Below are 19,346 nucleotides of genomic sequence, written 5' to 3' on the forward strand. Positions count from 1 at the left end.
TTTGGATATCAATCACTTATCTATTATTAATGAATATCTTCTCTCATTTAGTAGGTTATCTTTTTGTTTTGTTGATGTTTTTCTTTGCTATACTAAAACATTTTTAGTTTGATGAAGTCCCACTTATTTTTTTGTATCCCTTGCCCCCAAAGTCATACGCTACAAAATACTACTAGGAGTGATACCAAAAAGTTTATTGCCTCTGTTGTCTTGTAGAATTTTTATAGTTTTAGATCTTACATTTAAGTCTTTAATCCATTTTGAGTTTATTCTTGAATATGATGTAAGAAAGTAGTTTCATTTTATATATATTTTTTGTATGTGTCTGTTTAGTTTTCCCAGCACAATTTATTGAAAAGACTGTCTTTAGCCTATGGTATGTTCCATAGATTAATTGATCATATAGATGTGAGTTCAGTTCTGGCCTCTCTGTTCTGTTCCATTGATATATTTGTCTGTTTTTATGTTAGTGCCATGGTGTTTTGATTATTGTAACTTTGTAATATAGTTCGAAATCAGCAAGTATGATACATCCACTTTTTCATTCTTAGAATTTCTTTGGCTATTTGAGGTCTTTTGTGGTTTAATAGAAATTTTAAAATTATTTGTTCAAGATCGATGAAAAAAGCCATGAGTATTTTGATAGGGATTACATTGAATCTGTGTATTGCATTGGTAGTGTGGACATTTTAACGTTAATATTTTCTATCCATGAGGATGGAATATGCTTCCAGTTATTTGTATCATCTTTGATTCCTTTCTTCAATATCTCATAGTTTTTCAAGTATAGGTTTTGTTAACTACTTAGTTAAATTTATTCCTAAATATTTTTGGGGAAATATAATTGTAGATGAGATTGTTTTTTTAATTTCTCTTTTTGATATTTTATTATTGGTGTATAAGATGCAGCCAATTTCTGAATATTAATATTGTAAACTGCTGCTTTACTGAATTCACTTATGAGTTTTAGTAGATTTTTTTTGATGTAAGCTGTAGGGTTCTTTCTATATATATATAGTATCATATCATTGGCAAATAATGACAGTTTTACAGATTCCTTTGCAAATTGGATGCCTTTTTTTCATTTTCTTGTCTGATTGTTGTGTCTAGAACTTTCAATACTATGTCGAATAAAAGTGATGAAAGTGGATATCCTTGTCTTGTTCCTGATCTTAAGAAGAACATTTTTAGTTTTTTTTCTGTTGCATATGTTGTTAGTTGTTGGTTTGCCGTATATGTCCTTTATTATATTAAGGTATGTTTTCTCTATTCCCACTTTGCTGAAAGTTTTCTTCATAAATGGTATTGGTTTGTCAAATTATTTTTTTGCATCTATTAATATGACCATGTAATTTCTATTCTTTGTTTCATTATGTGGTGTATCACATTAATTTGTGGATATCAAACAAAACTTGCACTCCAGGAATAAATCCCACTTGATCATTGTGTATGATCTTTTTAATGTACTGCTGAATTTATTTAGTTTATTAATATTTTGTTGAAGATCTTTGCATCTATGTTTATCAGGAATCTTGGCCTGTAATTTTTTTTCCCTCTGATTTTGGTATCAGGGGCCTCATAAAATGAGCTTGGGAGCATTCTTTTCTCTTCAGTTTTTTAAATAGTTTGAGAACGATTGGTGGTAATTTTTTTTAAATGTTTGGTAATATTCACATGTATAGCCAACTTGTCCAGAACATTTGTTTTTTGGGAATTTTTTAATTACTGATTAGATTCCACTGGTAGTTATGAGTCTATTCAGATTTTCTGTCCTTTTTCAATTTAATATTAAAAGAGTGCATGTTTCTATTCATCCATTTTTTCCAGGTTGTGAAATTTGTTGGCATATAGTTGTATTTTCTTATATTCCTTTATATTTCTGTGGTGTCTGTTGTCACTTCTCCTCTTTCATTTCTGATTTTATATATTTGAGTCCTCTCTCTCTCTCTTTTTTTTTTCCTAGATGAGTGTGGTTAAAGGCTTATCAAATACGTTTATCTTTTCTAAGAACCAGAACTTGGTTTCATGGACTTTTTGTATTTTCTTGACTCCATTCCATTTGTTTCTCCTCTAATATTTATTTATTTTTTTCTTCCACTAACTCTGGATTTTGTTTATTTTTCTTTTTTTTAGTTCCTTTAGGTGTAATGTTAGATTATTTATTTGAGCTTTTTTTTATTTCTTGAGGTAGGCTTGTGTTGCTATGAATTTCCCTCCTGGAGCTATTTTGGTAGTGTTTCATAGATTTTTTGGGGTTGCTATGATTTCATTTTAAGTTGTCTCAATGTATCTTTTGATTTCTTCTTTGATGTCATTTTACCTCATTTTGTCTCAGTAGCATGATATTTAATCTCCATGTGTTTGTGTATTTTTCAGTTTTCTTCTTGTAATTGATTTCTAGTTACCGACCATTGTGATTAGAGAAGATGCTTAGTATGATATCAACCTTAAATTTATTAAGACTTGTTTTGTGACCTAACAGGTGGTCTATCCTGGAAAATATTCCATGTGCACTTGAAAGAATGTATATTCTACTATTTTGGAGTAAAATGTTCTGAATGTATCAATTAAATCCATCTGTTCTGATGTGTCATTAAAAGCCACTGTTTCTTTGTTGATATTCTGCCCGGACAACCTATTATTCACTGATGTCAACGAGGTGTTAAAGATTCCCTACTATCACTGCATTTCTGATGATCTCTCCCTTTTATGTCAATAGCTATTTGCTGTGTATATTTAAAATCTCTTCCATTGGGTATGTAAATGTTTACAAAGGTTATAGCCTGTTGTTGAAATGATCCTTTTATCATTATGAAATGTTCTTTTTGACTCTTTATATAGACTATTTTAAAGTCTATTTCGTTTGATGTATTACTAACAGTTTTGTTTTTTTTAAATTATTTGCTTGGAATATGTTTTTTCATTCTTTTACTTATAATCTGTGTGTCTTTTGATCTGAAGTGAGTCTCTTGTAGGTAGCATATGTATAGGTCTTGTTTTCTTATTCATTCAGCCACCTTATGTTTTTTGATTAGAATATTTACCACATTTACAGTTAATTATTACAAGTAATTATTGGTAAGTATGTAGTTATTGGTATTTTATTAATTGTTTTCTGATTTTTTTTTTATTCCTCTATTTCTTTCTTATTCTCTTGCTCTCTTCTTTTGTATATTGATGGCTTTCTAGAATGTTATGTTTGGATTCATTTCTCTTTATTTCTTGTATATCTCTTATAGATTTTTGGCTGTGGTTACCATGTTCTTTATATATATACCAAGCCATGTTTATAGCAGTCTATTTTAAGTTGATGATCACTTAAAACATATTAAAATCACTACCATTTTATCTCACTCCTATATTTAGGTTTTTGTCAATTATTTTTATTTCTTTTGTGCATGGGTGTTTGTGTGTATTCCTTAAGTTACTGTTGCAATTGCACATGATCTTGTAATTTTTGCCTTTAAAACTTTGTAGTAGCTTTATATTTGGTTGATTCATTGTATTTAAAATGTGTTTCCCTTTGTCAATGTGAATATTTTTCTTTGAGATATTTTCTCATTCATATTTTTGATCTTTTTCTTTTTCTTCTTAGAAAAGGCCCTTTAACATTTCTAATAGTATTAATTTGGTGGTGATGAACTCTTTTAACTTTCTTTGTCTGAGAAACTATTTATCTCTTCTTAAATTCTAAATGATAGTCTTGCTAGATAGAGTAATTTGGTTTGTAGGTACTGCTTTTTATCCCTTTGAAAATATCTTCAAATTTTCTTTTTATTTAGTCATTGTTTTTTGACTTTTTTAGTTATCTCTCTGAGTTCTCATTTAGCTCATTGAACATCTTTATAAACATCTTTATTTTAAATTCTTTCTCAGGTAGCTCATGGATCTGTTTCTTTAGAGTCAGTTTCTGTAGTTTTATTTTGTTCACTTGATTAGGTCAGGCTAACCTGTTTCTTCCTATACCTTCTGATTTTTTTCTGGGATTTAATAATTATGTATGTGTGTGTGTGTATATAATTAATATATATAATTTAATAATTATGTATGTGTGTGTGTGTGTATATATATATATATATGTATGTGTGTGTATATATATATATATATATACACACACATACATAATTATTAAAATATACACTTATATATATATATATACACTTAACTTTATGCAGGAGAAGAACACTTAACTTTATGCAGGAGAAGAACATCAAACAGCCCAGCTGGAGGTTCTAGGGCCACTCAAGTCTTTTATTACATCTTGCTCCTCATGGTCTCTCCTGAGGAACTGCAATTTTAATGTGCTAAGTGTTTACCTTTGTTTTCAAACTCTGGCACTGATCTGTCAGCACTCTGAGTCAGGTGAGATAGAAGCTAGTCAACTGAGGCACCCCAAGACAATCCAGAATGTTGGTTACATCATCCATTATTTTGTTTCCATTCCAAAGAAGGAGCACCTTAGAAGGGGTTTCCTTTGAGTTGCTCTGCATTAGGCTGCATAAGAGGAGTACAGACATATATAATGAATGCTGCAAATTTTCCTACCCCTTTCACTGGAATCCTCTCTTGGTTTTATACTGGCCTGAGTGCTATATCTTCTCAGTTGGTCTCTAGAGTTCTCACAAAGATATTCTAGTTCATATGTTATTTTTAATTGAGGATATGCAGTTTCTTATTCTGCTATCTTGCTGATGTCATTCATCTATTACTTATTTTTGTAAATAAAGTTTTATTATAAGAACCATTTCCATTTTTTTTTTTATTATTTATGGCTGTTTTTATACTATGACTGCAAAGTTGGGAGTTGTGAGAAAGACTATGTGTCCGACACAGCCTAAATATTTAGTCCTTCATAAGAAGTTTGAAATGCTTGAAAAATAAGATCGACTTTCTACCTCTTCCAAAGTAAAAGCCAGAGTATTAACCATGTACTACAAGCCCTCTAAAGTATGACTTATTTGTTTCTGATCATATTCTTATTGTAACACAGTTGGTTCTGTCCAACCCAACAACACAGATATTTTTGTAGTTCCTCAAACACTTCAGGTACACTTCTACCTCAGGCCCTTGGCACATGCTATCTCACTGCTTGGAATGCCCGACCACCAAATATCCATGTGGCTAGCTCCAGTGCCCTCAGACTTTTATTTAAAAGTCTTCTTTTCAGTGACTAGCAAACAAATTTAAAATTTTAATTCTTACTCTTAACATTTGGGTCCTCACCCTGCTATATTTTCCCTCATTAACATAATTTATTCATTATCTTACCATGCTCCCCTTTTCAAAAATTTCTCTCTCCCCCCATAGAGTATAATCAAGATGTTTATATGTTTTATTTACTACAATATCCCTAACACCTAAAACAGTGTTTGGTATGCAGTAGATGTTACAAAAGAATGTTGAATTAGTAAACAAATAAATGAGTTATTAAAGGAGCTGAAAAGACTAGGTTACTATCACTACATACTTAAATTCAATATGCCTTGTCTGCAAAGAGGTTTTAGTATGCATTGGAACAGGTAAGAGTCCAGGAACCACAAAAACTAAACTTAAGGTTTAGTGTTGAACTAAAAGTATCTGTTTATCCTACTTACAATCTCAAAAAGTTTCAAATCATATAATCAAAACCTTATACAAATAGGGAAAATTTATTTGGGTTTCTCTTTTTATTCATCCAAAAAAGAAAAGTTTTGAATACAAAGAGTAAAATAGAATCTAAACAAGGGCTGTGATTTAATTATATTATATATTTTGGATATTTTACCTATTTTGTATTCTACCCTTCCTAATGCTATCTTTGGCATCTGGAATGATCAGATTTATTAGAATTCTGAGAGAGTTTCAACAAAGTGTTGAGCATTGAATCCTTTTCTTTTCTCAAAATATCACAGTATTCACAGCTGAGCTCCAACTACACATCCTGTAAGCCATTTACCTCAGACCTCAGAGGAACAACTACATTGTGTGTGGCTTCTCTTACAACCCAGTAATTAAACTTCAATAATTTTTTTTCTTTTTTGTTTAATTATATGTCACAGGTTTAATTTCTCCTTAATCTTCGTATGCACATTGGATTCTGTAGGAATGCACCAACTTTTAAGATGTACTTACCTTCTCTTTTTATGAAGAGAATATATTTTTATAAGAAGAAGAAATATTTAAAATGAACACAATGAAAGATAGCAGTAGTTCTGTTTTATTATACAGCAATCATGTAAACTCCAGCTGTCAAGTCGTCTGATCAGTTCTTCAATAGGAAAAAGGGGCTCCACTAAATCCTGCCCACATGCTGCACAAATTGCCTTCTTTATGAATTTCATTTACAATTATTCTGAGACTTTTGAGGAATATCTTGAAAGAAAGACATGACTGGAATTGCTAGGTAATATTATTTTCTGCTGAGATTGTGGGGAAAATACAGTCTGTTTTAACTTATACTGAAGGGAAGTGATGAAATCTATCTGTTGTCTTTGAGATAGTTTTCCAACATAGTCTACAAAGGCCTTCTCTTTCCTTTATTCTTGCATTAAGGATTTGTTAGGGGCTGACCTTAAGACATCACAGAGTATAGCGGGTAAGCAGACCTAGAGGACAGGATCTTTGGAAATTATTATAGAAACAAAAAGCAGAAATGTGGAACTCAAGTAACTTGCTCCAGAGCCCCAGAATTTGCTGTGTTTTATTCTAAATCTAACCCTAGGAACAAGATCTTGAGAATTACAACTCAAGTTCAGTTACTTGGATCACACAAAATACACACACATACACACACTGGTGTGTATGCACACACACATTACAAAAAAAAATCTTTGTAATAGGAATGAGAGGTAAACTAGAAAGTTTTATTATTGCTTTCGCTGCTGCTATTGTTATTATTACTATTATTATTGTTGTTATTATTACTTGCAACTTAAAAAAAAACACACACACACAAGGAAGAGACAATGCTTCCCCAAAAGAAATTAATTGCTAAAGGTAGAAATTTAGATTCCAAGCACTTCTCAACTTGGCTCAAACCACCTGTACACGGATCTGACTTTAGTTACATCTACATACTTAAAATAAAATGAGATGTGAATAAAAATTATCATTGGTTTATTTAAGTGCAAGCAGACTGTCTGATCCTCCTGTGGAAGCACCAAATGATTAATCATTCAAATTAACTTCATCTTTCAGTTGCTTACAATTTTCATTCCTTACCAGGCAAGTTAAGACTCCAATTAGAATAACTGTCTATTCAGAGGCATGTTTCTTGTTTTGTACATTCCTACCTTATTTTAATTTCTTGCTTTTCTAAAAAGAAAATTCTTTCTTTTTCAAAAAGAAAATCTAGCTAGAATTTTTATATCCCATTGTCTGAGACAATTTACCTCTGTTTTACATTTGTCATAGATTAAAATGCTATATTCCAAAAGGAGATGAAGTACACAGTGGTTAAGGACTCACACTCGACATGATATGGTATCATCATATTGATACCAGTATTGGTCACTTTGGACAATTTATTGAATCCCTCAAATTCTCAATTCATAGAGTTGTTATAAACCTTAAATTATTTATCTAAAACAGGGGTTCCTACCCCCCGAGCCACAGACCAGTACTGGTCCATGGTCTATTAGAAACTGGGCCGCATAGCAGGAAGTAAGTGGTGGTCAAGTGAGAGAAGCTTCATATGTATTTGCAGCCACTCCCCAGTGGTAGCATTACTGTTTCAGCTCTAACTCAGATTATTAAGCATTAGATTCTCATAGGAGCACTGGCCGTGGTGCCAATAAGGTTGGGGACTGCTGAATTCTAAAATATTTAGCCTCTTTTCTGTAATACATTAAGTCAGTAAATGTTAACCATTGTCGTTATTGGTAATAGTGAAGAAAATGCTTAAAAAGTGCATCAAATAACTACCGAAATCAAAACACCAGCCACGAAGCACAATTATAACTCAAGGATCCACAAACTAAGCTTCTAGATCGAATTTCACCAATTTCCTTTTTCTGTAAACATAATATATCTTTATTGTTTACTTTATTTTATGTAAAGTCAGTTTGACTTTGCAATTTAACTACTTGCAATGCCTTTTAAAATTATGTTTACTCCTGTTCTATTTTAGAATACTCTTTATCACTATTAGCTCCCTTTTTATTTTTGCCTTGTTTCTAATCCACCTAATGTTCACCTCCTCCATTTGTATTGTTATCATCTCTCATTGTTTACTTCTTTTCTAATGGAAACCATGTTTTCACACAAATGGGGACTTAATTTTTTTGCTTCTGCCTTTGAATCAGGGATATATAGAGAGATAGATAGATAGATAGATAGATAGATAGATAGATAGATAGATATTTTTTAAACAAATATCGACAATCTATGACCCTGAGTTCTACTACCACCACAAACCACAGTGACTAAGGATTAAAACAGAACTTTCCTATTGAGAGTAATAATTCATATCAGTGTTCAATCTTCACTTCTAAAATGAGGATGATTTTGGCATCTAGAATTCACATATTGCTGAAAATCTATACCACTCTTTCTTGACAGGTGACTTTTAAGTTTGCTCTCCATTTTTTTAAATTTCCCATCAGAATATGTATAAGAGAAAGCATCCAAAGATGGTGGTATATGAATAATTTTCTTCTCCAGATTCCAAAGTTAACTTAGATTTTGCTCATTTTTACAATCTCAGAGTTATTTCATAAAGAGTAAAATGAAAGATAAACAGGGTGTAAATGAAACATTATGTTCTTATTTTTTTCCTACAATAAATAGATCTAGATTATCTTGTCTTTGAATAATTAACATTTTGTCATCAAGAAAGTTTTTGTTTTCTTCACCTGGCTTCCTCTCTCAAATAAATATTGACTTTGACTTCAGTCATGCCATTCTGCGCTGAATATATTCTAATCACTGTCTTCAGAAGGCTGTGGCTGTATGACAGCTATCTGCCATCTGATGATGATTGGAGCTCTCAGCCTCTAAGAAATTTGGGGTAGCTTAAAGCATACACCAACACATACCACTTTTCCCTATTACATATAAGTAAGTGTCTTCACATAGGCAAATAAGGTGGGTTGTGATAAAGTTCCCAGTATTTTATGCAGAGCTGTCTTGCCTCACATTTTTTCTTTCTTATCTTTTCTAGGTCCAAGATCCTCAGTTCCTGGGGCTTCCCACCATGGGGCACTTGTGGAGCATCTTAGATTTCCACTACTGTGGAAAGGAGTTAGGGACAGTATATAAAACCCAGAGAATAAGCCCACAGAGCCTGGGGCTTTGACTATCAGCAGGAAGTAGAAGCCTGGTTCACCATACAGCTCTTATCTTGTGACATTTCATCAGTTCTGGGCTGTGAGTTAGAACCAACCAAATCCTTAGCAACTAGAATAGTTTATTGTTCTATGCTAATACAAAAACATAATTTGAAAGGGCCTCAGATCATGCAAAAGAGCAAGGAAAGATTCAGAGCCCTGAGAGAATAGGATCCTTTGTAGTCTCTGCATACTTCTAGAATTATCTGTCTGTATTCATGCCAATCAGGTATTATTTTTATGACTACTCAGTATTTATGAAGCTGCTACTATTTTTGTAGCCTGTTTTAAGAGTTAGAAGGAGTCTGTAATTTGCAGTCATTTAAAATGAAGCCTCAAATAAACTGACAGTTTTCTCATCAATAAAGCAAAAATGATCAAATAAATTTTGCCAAACTTTCATAGGATTATTAGTAATTTATGTGAAACTCCTCATAAAGTCTGGCATTTGGTAGGTGAATTAAAGATGACTGACATTCCTCTTCCTACTTCTGCTGTTATTGCTATATACATGCAGAAAACATGTAAACATATTTCAAAATGTCCTCTACTACCATTACTAATAATGCTGAATATAGTCTGGATGCAAGTCATACAGACTACATTTGAAAAAACACATTTGACCCTATTTAAACCTGTAGCAGCAACTCCCAAAATATCGGCAACTATAAATTTGATGAATTTCAATTTACAAATGGACTCTGAAATTGGTACTTAGCAAAGTGACAAAAGCCGACAGCCTATTTGGATGATTGGAGGTCAGGGGTGGGGGGCAGGGAGGGATTAATGCATGTGTCTCACTTATGTAATCACTTGGTGTGAGGTCTGCAAACTGAAGCTTTCTTCTCTGAACCTTTCTACTTGAACATTCCCCAAAGGAAAGTCTGAAATGAGTCCATTCATATCAGTTTAGATTAATTTATAGGGAAATGGAGTGAATTGGATCTAGTCATTCATTGTTCAGAAGGCTAAAGGTTGATTCTCTGTTAGAGGTTATCCTAGGTAAAGATCAGTCTGATTTATATCTGTCCTGAAATGAATCTGCCTTATCAGTGGATGATCTTGCTGCTCCAGAGTTCATGGAATGTAGATGTCATATGTACACCAAAGGGGAAAACAAGGATGTAACAAACCAGAAAATCCTGAGTAAATCAATTTGTAAGATCTGTGAGCAATTATACTTGATAAAACTGTGAAAAATTTATAGAATTATAGTATTTTATGGAAAGTACATAATTTCATGTTCCAATTCAGCAAAAAGAAACATATTTTAAATAATCTTATGGATCTAAATCATAAACCTAATATAATTTGTTTTTATTTATATCCATTTTATTATAAATCAATTTAACATTTAAAATATTATATTTCAGTGTTTTGTACTTTCAAAATGGTCAGGATTATTCCATTGTGTTTAACGTATAATTTATTCTTTAAATTCCTACAGCTTTAATATTTACAAAGTAATTTATGCATGTTATCTATTTATTTTATGAGGTAGTCTTGTGAAATTTGTAGAATGAATATTTATTTTCTTTATTTACAGAAGAAATAAGCTCTCAGAGGTCAAGTCAATTGGTAAAGATCACCAGCTACCTCATGGCAGAGGAAGGGCTGAAATACAATTGTTAGGACTACCCAATTAGGAGACTTTTCTTTCTACCTATGCCTGCCAGATATTCCAAATAATCTAAAGTTCTGGAAATGAATTCAGTTAATGATCACTGAGAATAGGGTATTCATTTTCCACACCACTGGATTTTATATTCTAACTTGGCAGCAAACAAACAAACAAAAAAGTTATTAATGGCACTATCTCCACAAGAATAGTGTAAATTTAACTCTTTTCTCTTTAAACACAGAAACACTATATACATCCCTTCAAAAAATGATGTAAAACTATTGACAAAGTCCCAGGACTGACTTTACTGTTAGAGTCAGAGCCTTAGCTGACTCTGCAAAGAACCCACTGAAATAGACTCTGAGTCTGTACACATGAACCAAGGGCCCTCTGTGTCCTGATGTGTGTAGTGGTCACCAGGAGCTTAGCAAGCCTCTGAGCAAAGGGGAACCAAGAACACATATACCCTACAGTTTTACTGTGATTCAGCAACCACCTGCTGAGGCATTTACCCAGAAAACTGTCCTTGGAATGACTGGGTCCACAAATTCAAGCATGACTCAAGATGTCATTCCCTTTCCTTTAGGATACATAGAGGTGAAAACTTAGCTCGTCATTTTAAAATAGAACTGTTCCTAATTTGGATTTGTTCTTTTGCATTCCCAATACCTCTCATGTAGCATTCTGACTTCAAGGGAAAATTTCAACACCTCAGAGCCTTCACTTACTTTCCTTAAAGAGGGGCATGGGTTTCACATGACAAATATGATACATACCAGAATAGTGTGTTTTCATTATCTGAAACTTAGCAAATTAATGTACATTTATAAAGCCCATTTGTTTCTTGAAAATTTGACTTAAGAGGATTTTTAATAGTCCATCTGGATAGTGGCTTAAATAACCAACTCCAGCATCTATGCATCCACAAGCCAGGAAGCAAGGCAGAGAAGAAGAAAGAAATTTTGGCAGACAGAGCTTTTTCTATTTGGGAGGCTTTCTTGGAAAAGCTGCTCAGTGCCATGTTTTTAACTAAACATGCTCTCTTGTGAGAAATAGGAATTGCTATACTCCAAACAGCATGCACGAAAAAGTAGTAAGAAGTCAAATTTGCAATTTTCAAGTTGCTTAGTAGATGTAGTGAGGTGATAAAGAGGAAATGTTTTTACAGATTTTTTTCTACAAAGAACAGGTTTGTAGGAAATTTGTACTGGAGTGGAGTGAAAAGCGATGAGAAGAAAAGGATAAGAAGAATAAAAATGGGAAAGTACAAAAGAGATTCTTAAAAGCTCATTCTGAAATTGCTACATAACTGACAAATTGTAGCTGTATGATGCATAGGAGAACCTGTAAACTGGTTGTAATTACCTTCTTAATAATATCTAATATGTGTCATGATGATAACCACTAAATCTGAATTAGGCACATGATACAATGAATATTTTTTCTGATTTGTGCAATGAGTATTACAATCTCGTGTAAAAGTAAATCACCTTTAGTAATATACTATATACATCACATTTATCAAAAAGATATATTATATTACAGAGGTTTGGAGAAACATGGCAGAGTGAGAGACACCCCAAGATCTCCCCTTGAAACAACAATAAGCTGAATATCTAAAACTCAACAAAAAACACCCAAACTGTACACCCGCACATTTAAGCATGAGATCTGAGCATAAGAGCTACCACAAGTCACAACTCCAGGTGTTGGTTAATGGACTGGGAAAAATAAAGAAGTTGCCTCTCACAGCCACTGGAGCTCCCTGTAGACGGGAGAAGGTGCGGCAACTTCCCTGAACAGGCCTGCCTGGGAGAGTTGTGAGTTCCACTGGGTGGCAGGGCCCAGTCATCAGGGCAGAAAGCAGAGAAACAGACAGCAGAGAAACAACAATTGAATTTTAACTGCCACAGTTGCAAAACCAAGGCTGAGCTGCACCCCCAACCCCCAACTCAGAGGGCCTCTCCCCCCATATCCTCTGAGACTGATCACTGCGGACCCCGGGGGAATCTGAGCAAATATTACTGAAACTGTTGTTAACACTGACAGAGACCAAAACTGAGAGTAGTAAGTGTGATTAAATATCTACAAGAAAATGAAAAGGCATTACTTAGGCTTTATATAAAGCAGGGATACAAGAGGCTTAGATGCCACCTACTGGAAACCAAAAGAAAAGCACCTTCTTTGCAGCAGGCTAAAGAGAGAACTTTATATAATAAATTTTTCTGAAAAAAAAGCAGAATACATTTTCATTAATGTCCAGGTGGAGAAATAGTCTATTAAATACCATGAACAGCCAAGGTGACAAGGCATCTCAGAAAGAAAGAAAACTCTCCAGAAAATAAGCTTCGGACATAGAAATATAAAACTTAAATGACACAGAATTAAGGATGGTACTTCTGAAAAAACTCAGTGAGTTCCAAAACGAGTCATATAAACAATTTCAGGAACTGAAAAAAATTACTAGATGAGCAGAACAAGGAGATTGAAACCCTCAGAAAAGATATCATGAGAGAAAAGTTCATATCATTACAGGCCTATCTCTAAAAACAAGAACGAGCCCAAATAAACAACCTAACACTTCATCTTAAAAAGTAGAAATGGAAGAACAAATGAAGCCTAAAGTCAGCAGAAGGAAAGAAATAATCAAAATTAGAGCAGAAATAAATAAAATTGAAAACAAAATATCAATAGAAATAATAAATGCAACAAAGAGTTGGTTCTTTGAGAAAGTTAATAAAATTGACAAACTCCTGGCCAGATTCACTAAAGAAAAAAGAGAAAGGACACAAATAAACAAAATCAGGGACGAAAGAGGGTAAATTATGACTGACATCGCAGAAATGCAAAGGATCATGCAAGAATACTATAAAAAAGTATATAACACCAAATTTAATAACCTAGAAGAAATAGACCAGTACTTAGAAAAATACAACCTTCCTAGACTGAATTAAGAAGAACTGGAAAATCTAAATAGACCGATCAGCAGAATGGAAATTGAAACAATCATCAAAATCCTACCAAAAAATAAAAGTCCAGGACCAAATGGCTTCACCAGTGAATTCTACCAAGCATTTGAAGAAGATTTCAAACCTATTCTCCTTATACCCTTCCAAAAAAATCAAAAAAGAGGCCACACTTCCCAATACATTTTATGAGGCCAATATTATTCTGATACCAAAACCTGGTAAGGATAACACAAAAAAAGAAAAATACAGACCAATATCTCTCGTGAACACAGATTCAGAGGTCCTAAATAAGATACTGGCGAACCGAGTACAGCAACATATTAAAAAGATTATACACCATGATCAAGTGGGCTTCATCCCAGGGGCACAGGAATGGTTCAACATACACAAATCGATTAATGTGATACACCACATAAATAAATAAGAATCATATGATTTTATCAATAGATGCAGAAAAAGCCTTCTACAAGATACAGTATCCATTTATGATCAAAACACTTAACAAAATTGGTATAGAATGAAAGTAACAACATAATAAAGGCCATCTATGATAAACACTCAGCCAACATTATACTTAATGGTGAAAAACTAGAAACCTTCCCTCTAACATCAAGAGCACGGCAAAGCTGTCCACTATTGACGTGGTGATTCAATATAACACTGGAGATCCTAGCGAGTGCAATCAGATAAGAGAAATCTATAAAAGGCATCCAAATAGGAAACAAAGAAGTCAAACTGTCACTATTTGCTGATGACTTGATTCTCTATATAGAATACCCTAAAGACTTCACAAGAACACTACTAGAAACAATAAACAAACACAGTAAAGTTTCAGGATACAAAATCAATGTTCAAAAATCCAAAGTGTTCCTATACTCTAATAATGAAGTGTCAGAAAAGGAAGTGGAAACTATTATTTCTTCGAAATTGCAACAAAAAGAATAAACTACCTAGGAATAAATTTAACGAAACATGTGAAGGTCCTATATAATGAAAATTACAAGACCCCACTAAAAGAAATAAAAAAAATACAAAGAGATTCTGTGTTCCTGGATTGGAAGAATCAATGTAGATAAAATAACCATATTACCTAAAGCATTATACAGATTTAATGCAATCCCCATCAAGATCCCATTGGCATTTTTTAAAAAAATAGAAGAAAAATTATCAGATTTGTATAGAAGCACAAAAGACCCCAAATTGCCAAAGCCATCATGAGGAAAAAAAAAAAAATGAAGCCGGAGGTATCACTCTGCCTGACCAAATTATACTACAAAGTGACAGTAACCGAAACGGCATGATATTGGCAACAAAACAGATGCACAGACCAGTGGAACAGAATTGAGAGTCCAGAAGTAAACCCATATTTATATGGGCAAATAAATTTCGACAAAAAAAAAAAAAGCCCAAACATACATTGGAGAAAAGAAAGCCTCTTCAATAAATGGTGCTGGGAAAACTGGAAAACCACCTGAGAAAGAATGAAACTAGACTGTTGTCTATTACCACACACTCAAACTAAACTCTCAGACCTTGGACTTAAAGAGGGTTTAATGAATTTGACCTCAAAAGCAACGGAAGTAAAAGCTAAAATAAATGAATGGTACTATATCAAACTAAAAAGCTTCTGCTCAGCAAAATAAATCATATTAAGGTAAAGAGACAACCATCTAAATTGAAAAATATGTTTTCAAACAATGCCTCCAATAAAGGCCTAATATCCAAAATATACAAAGAACTCATACTACTCAATAACAACAAGAACAAAATGATCTAATCAAAAAATGGGCAGAGGACCTGAGCAGACACTTCTCCCTAGAGGACATACAAGTGGCCAACAAATATTTGCAAAGATGCTCAGCATCACTAGCTATTAGGAAAATGCAAATCAAAACCACAATGAGATACCATCGCACACCTGTTAGAATAGCTATAATCGACAGGAGAAGTAATAACAAATGATGGAGAAGATGCGCAGAAATAAGAACCCTCATACATTTACTGGTGGGACTGCAAATTGGTGCAGCCACTATGGAAAACAGTAGGAAGTTTCCTCAAAAAACTAAGAATTGATCTACCGTATGATCCAGCAATCTCTCTACTGGATATTTACCCCAAAGACTTGAAAACCCATATACCGAAAAGATATTTGCACACCAATATTCATAGCAGCATTATTCACAGTGGCCAGGACATGGAAGCAACCAATGTGTCTTACGATAGACGATTAGATAAAGAAACTGTAGTACATATATACATTGGAATATTACTCAGCCATGAGAAGATATGAAATACTGCCATTTGCAATAACATGGATGGACCTCGAGATAATCATGGAAAGCAAAATAAGCCAGACCAAAATGTTGAAAATCACATAATATCACTTATATGTGGGATATAAACCTAAAAGCAACAAATGAACAAGACAAACAAACAGACTCATGGACATGGACTATATACTAGAGGTTGGTAGAGAGTAGGGTGTCGGGGAGGAGCAGGGAGATAGATGGAATAAAGGGAGTTAAATATAGGGGATTAGAGGAGGGTTAAGTGAGTAAAGGGGATCAAATATATGGTAGCTGAAGGAAACTGGACTTTGAGTGGTAAACACACAATAGAATATACAGATGTCAAATTATAATGTATACTTGAAAATTATATAATTGTATAAACTAATGTTACCCTAACAAACTTAATTTTCTAAAAGTTGAAAAAAAATAGACATTAAATTAAGTTGAAACTGTTTCTGAAAGTTCATCATGAAATTTAATATGAAAAGATTATAAAAGACATATGTCATATTAACTTTAAACAAAATCACATACTTTGGACTCTACTGACTATATTAAACTTCATCCCAATTCCTGAATTTTATGTGTAATCACAAGATGGGTAATACAGTGGAGTCCTACTAAACAGAGAATATGCAATGAAATACTTTGTTGTGAGAGACAGGAGTTGGGTTGTTTAGATGCTAGATCAGCACATACCAACAGCCTGGACAAGCCGGAGTCACATTTCCCCCGGTCTCAGTTTTTCTGCTTGTAAATGAGAGAGTTGGATTTGTCCATCCTAAGTTCCTCTTCCACTCTACCTTACTATTATTTTGTGACTCAGCTCACACCGTGAATGTTAGAAATCCCCATCTTTGGCAGCCAGCCTCTATTTGCATCATTTTTCAAATTGTTTCTGATTCTTTTGTTCAGACCCCTGAACAGGTTATCATAAAGGGCAGGTTTCCTAAAGAAACCACGCCCCCATATGTTTCCTCTGAGTTGTTTTTGTTACCCAGATGAATGTGTGCAAAAAAATAAGTAATGCAAGCTATTTGTATTGTCAATAAAGAGAGAATTAGTCATAAAATCTTATTAAATGTTATTAGAAAATATCATTTACTATCTTACTCAAAGACCTTTTTATAAGGCTAGACATAAAATTCTGTTTGTGTTTAAATTCAGGAAAAATGTTTCTGTGGACAAACATGCATGTATTTATTTGTCAGGAGTAGAATCTACGTGGTATGACATGTTTTCCCTTTCACTTACCAACCAGGAAACTGAAAGCTAGATTAAGTAATAAACTGTATTAATCTGACCATCTTGAGTGTTTAGTAGTATCTTCTCTGCTCTCTTCAAACTACATTAATCTATTTTTATTCCTAATTGCTCTATTTTTTATATTTAATTTCATATATTTCAATATATTTGGAAGAAGATAAATTCTAATTGTAATTATAATAAAAACAATGTTGATTTTATTGAACAAATTATACAGTCACGATTTTTAATATTTAAACTATCATGCCACTAGAGAAAATATTCTGAGAAATGTAAATTGTATTTATAAAGATATTTTACTGATGATCTCTAAGCTATAATGACCAGAAAACAGAAATAAGAGTCATTTCTAGATTTAAGTCTAAGGCATGAGACACTTTAGGTAACTTTAGAACAACACAACATGGCGAGAGTCATGAGCTCTGAAAGATTGCACTTCAATTCTAGCCAGGAAATAAACATAAATACAACTAGGAACAATTCAGCCAAGTGACTTGCTAGAGGTATAGAAAATGTAAAAACCCTGGTGTTTTTCAAATGTCATTGCCTAATGCAGAAATTCATGTGATTCAGAATTATCTTAATTTTATTTAGGGTGGTAGGTACCAGAAGTGCAACCGAACCTCAGAATTACATGTTGATCTCACAACTCTGAAAATAACAGGGCTCCGGCTATTCTTTGTATGAAAAATATCTTATGAGTGAATAACACTATATAAAAGACTGATTAGGAAAAATTAGAATTTATAAGTATAGGAATAATAATTATAACCTAGCGGGAAAATAATATGAACAAAAAGCATACGAGTTCGGACCTGCATCTACCGACAGCAAACCATTTACTGAACAATTTACTGTTCTTTTGACATGAAATATGAATTTAGCCTAGAAAAATTTCAACAGTGTGAGAGTAGTATATCAAGTATATAATAGTCTTTAAAAACTGTCTCCCTCTATCTGTGTACAAAGCCTTTGTAAATAAATCTTTCTAAATTCAATTCCGATTATTAATTTTTAACATTTATTCAAACATTTTTAAAGCATTTTATTAAATACTATAGGGAAAAAAGATGGTAAATAAGACATAGCCACTGTCCTCCCCCCCTACACAATCCAGTCCATTTAATAGTCACTGCTTCATGCATAGGAGAATTCTTTAACCAGGTACAAGGTTTCCTTTTTTTCTTTCTTTTCTTTTCTTTCTTTTCCTTTTTTTCTATTCTTTTCTTTCCTTTTCTTCTTTTCTTTCCTTCCTTCTTTTCTTCCTTTCTTCCTTCCCTCCTTCCTTCTTCCTCCTTCCTTCCTTCCTTCCCTCTTTCCTTCCTTCCTTCCTTCCCTTCCTCCTTCATTCTCTCTCCCCCTCCTTCCCTCCTTCCCTCCCTTCCTTTCTCCCTCTTTCTCTCTCTCTTTCTCTCTCTCTCTCGCTGTTATTGTTGCTCGTTTGTTTTCTTTATTCCAAACTACCGTTTTAGTTCCTCTCCCATTACTCCTCAAAATATTCTTTATGTTTTGACAAACTAAACTTTTTCCCTTCACCTTCAAGACTTCATTCCCTTTATCCCTCCAGTGCATACTGATCAATACAAACCATCTCAATGAAGTGAAACTCTACCCATTTTTCACAGTTCAACTCAAATATTTTCCTGCCTTGGGCCTTGACATTTGACAAACGATATTCAAATCATAGCTCTGTCACTTCCTACCTGTATGACTCTGAACGAGTTATCTAACTTCCAGCTTCTATTTTTTCAACATCAAATGGAGTTAACGCTTACCTGGAAAGTTATTTCCAAGGTTACAAGAGATAATATAAGTAAATTTCTTAGCAAAAAAATGGCACATGGTAAAATTCTACAACTATTTGCCACCATCATACCATATTTGCCAATACTAC

This window comes from Pteropus medius, unplaced genomic scaffold (assembly GCF_902729225.1).
Source record: "Pteropus medius unplaced genomic scaffold, Ma_sr-lr_union100, whole genome shotgun sequence".
NCBI classification, from domain to species: Eukaryota; Metazoa; Chordata; class Mammalia; order Chiroptera; family Pteropodidae; genus Pteropus; species Pteropus medius.